This window comes from Balaenoptera acutorostrata, chromosome 13 (assembly GCF_949987535.1).
Source record: "Balaenoptera acutorostrata chromosome 13, mBalAcu1.1, whole genome shotgun sequence".
In the NCBI taxonomy this organism is placed as follows: Eukaryota; Metazoa; Chordata; class Mammalia; order Artiodactyla; family Balaenopteridae; genus Balaenoptera; species Balaenoptera acutorostrata.
This window is the reverse complement of record NC_080076.1, coordinates 36,399,831-36,403,098: the sequence shown is the minus strand read 5'-3', so window position 1 is coordinate 36,403,098 and position 3,268 is coordinate 36,399,831.

The following is a 3,268-nucleotide window of genomic DNA, read 5'->3' as shown; positions in this document are numbered from 1 at the left end:
GAAGATATAACAATTATAAATATTTATGCACCCAACATAGTAGCACCTCAATACATAAGGCAAATGCTCACAACCATAAAAGGGAAAATCGACAGGAACACCATATTAGTGGGGATTTAACACCCCACTTACACCAGTGGACAGATCATCCAAACAGAAAGTAAATAAGGAAACACAGCTTTATTTATTTATTTATTTATTTATTCATTTATTTAAACATCTTTTTTGGAGTACAATTGCTTTACAATGGTATGTTAGTTTCTGCTTTATAACAAAGTGAAACAGTTATACATATACATATATCCCCATATCTCCTCCATCTTGCATCTCCCTCTCACACTCCCTATCCCACCCATCTAGGTGGTCACAAAGCACTGAGCTGATCTCCCTGTGCTATGTGGCTGCTTCCCACTAGATATCTATTTTACATTTGGTAGTATATATAAGTCCATGCCACTCTCTCACTTCATCCCAGCTTACCCTTCCCCCTCTGCATGTCCTCAAGTCCATTCTATAGTCTGCATCTTTATTCCTGTCTTCCCCCTAGGTTTTTCAGAACTTACTTTTTTTAACTCCATATATATATATGTTAGCATGTGATATTTATTTTTCTTTTTCTGACATACTTAACTCTATATGACAGTCTCTAGGCTCATCCACCTCACTATAAATAACTCAGTTTCGTTTCTTTCTATGGCTGAGTAATATTCCATTGTATATATATGCCACATCTTCATTATCCATTCATCTGTCGATGGACATTTAGGTTGCTTCCATGTCCTGGCTATTATAAATATTGCTGCAATGAACATTGTGGTAAATGACTCTTTTTGAATTATGGTTTTCTCAGGGTATATTCCCAGTAGTGGTAGAAGAAGAAGAACAAAGAAAACCCAAAGATGGTAGAAGGAAAGAAATCATAAAGATCAGAGCAGAAATAAATGAAATAGAAATGAAGAAAACAATGGCAAAGATCAATAAAACTAAAAGTTGGTTCTTTGAGAAGATAAACAATTTTGATAAACCTTTAGCTGGACTCATCAGGAAAACAAGAGAGGACATAAATCAGTAAAATTAGAAATTAAATAGGAGAAATCACAACTGACACTGCAGAAATACAAAGGATTATAAGACACTACTGCAAACAACTATATGCCAATAAAATGGACAACCACAAAGAAATGGACAAATTCTTGGAAAGGTACAATTTTCCAAGACTGAACCAGGAAGAATTAGAAAATATAAACTGACCTATCACAAGTAATGTAATTGAAACTGTAATTGTTCTTTTATTTTAGTTGTCTAATGCCATGTAACATATTATCCCCAAACCTAGTGGTTAAAACCAACAATATATTTTTTTTACTTCTTATGATCATTTATTCATTGTCTTTCTGCCTGTCTTGGTTGAGCTCACTCATGGTGCTATAATCAGCTGATGGGTTGGCAAGAGTGGTGCTCAGTGTAGATCCTAGGGGGGTTGGGCTCACCCTCTCATGTAGTTTCAGAGTTTCTTTCCCCATATTCTCCTAAGAAATCAGTAGACTAATTGGGGCTTCTTAACTTGGTGATGGAAGTGTTTGAAAAAGGCAATGATAGAAGAGCTAAGCCCTTTCAAGATTTAGTCTTGGAAGTTGCCTACACTTCACCTGCATTTCATGGTCAATGCAAGTCACCAAGCCAGCATATACCCAAGGGGAGGAAATTAGACTCTACATTTTAGGATGAGATACAAAGTCACACTGCAGAGGGGCTGCAGGATGGGAAGGAAGATTGTGATCATCATTTCAAACCATTCACCACATGCCTCCAACAATCTCATTAAACGATGCATTTCAAATAGTGTATTACTTTTTTAATGAAAATGTATTTATAAAAATTATGTTACATTTGTACAGCAAAGTGAATGCTGGCAGCCACCAGAAGCTGGAACAGTCAAGGAACAGGTTCTCCAATAAGACTTCCAGAGAGCATGCAACCCTATTGATGCCTTGATTTCAGCTCAGTGATACTGATTTTTGGCTTCTGACCTCCAGAACTGCAAGAGAATAAATCTGTGTTTTAAAACAAAAGTTTTGTGTAAACTTGTTACAGCAACCATGAGAAACTAATACATCAGACACTTTGAATGATAGCAACAGCAATAATTACCAAAAAAAGAAAAAGTTTAAAAAGTTTGTGTAAATGTATGTTTAGAAAGTTCTATTACTCCAGCATACAATGTAAATAAAAACACATCTTTGTATGAAAATAAAATTATATTACATTTATGCTTTGATAGTGTCTAATAATAATCATTATAACATGTTCTGTAAGTATTATTTTTTAACACTTAGAGCTCTTTGGTTAAATAAATATTTTAAAAATTCAATTTATGTACATAATTTGTTTCAAAAATATGTTAAGTCAATCAATAAAATATCAATCAATAATAACATATGTACTATTTTTAAAAAAATACAATTCTGCAAGGGAAGAGGAATGGAAATGTGATTTTAAAAAGTAAAGAATGGATATAAAGTTTCCAACTATAGAATCATAACTAATTTGTAAACCATGTTAAATAAAATATGGTGGGTATTAAACTACTTTGTCATTGTATTTCATTGGAAATCTTTAATAGTTTTATTTAAAAGTATTATTACTTACAGTGCACCAGCATTTATACTCATTTTAACTACATTTATAATAAAAAATTTAGAAGCCAACTTAAAGTATTCTTTTAAGGAGTACATAACCAAATTAATGTGAACATCCCTTTGCCGGAACACATTACCAATTATGCTAAGTTTATTCCATCACTTTTAGGTCACCCTAACACTCATAGGTAACCATTGTTTTTCAACATTCAGGAAGTCTGGTTTTCTTCTGGAGCTACCTAGCATACTAATTTATTTGTATAGTATAATTCAATCATTAGACAATAATCATGTTTCTTTCTTCTCCAACTCATCTCTTTATTCCTGAGATTTTTAACCTTTTTATGCCATGAATTCCATTAACAGCTGAGTGAAGGCTATGACTCATTCCCAGAATAATAATTTTAAGTGATAAAATAAAATATATAAGATTACACAAGAAACCAATTACATTAAAATTCAGTTACAATATATTATAAAATCTAAAATTGTGATGAGTTATGTGTATGATTGTCTCACATAGAACAAAATTCAGCAGCAATTCAAATAACTACTATAATTTTGAGTGAAATCTCAAGGTATCTGTGGCAACAGTAATGCAATGTGAAAATATCTGTGGTACCTATTGT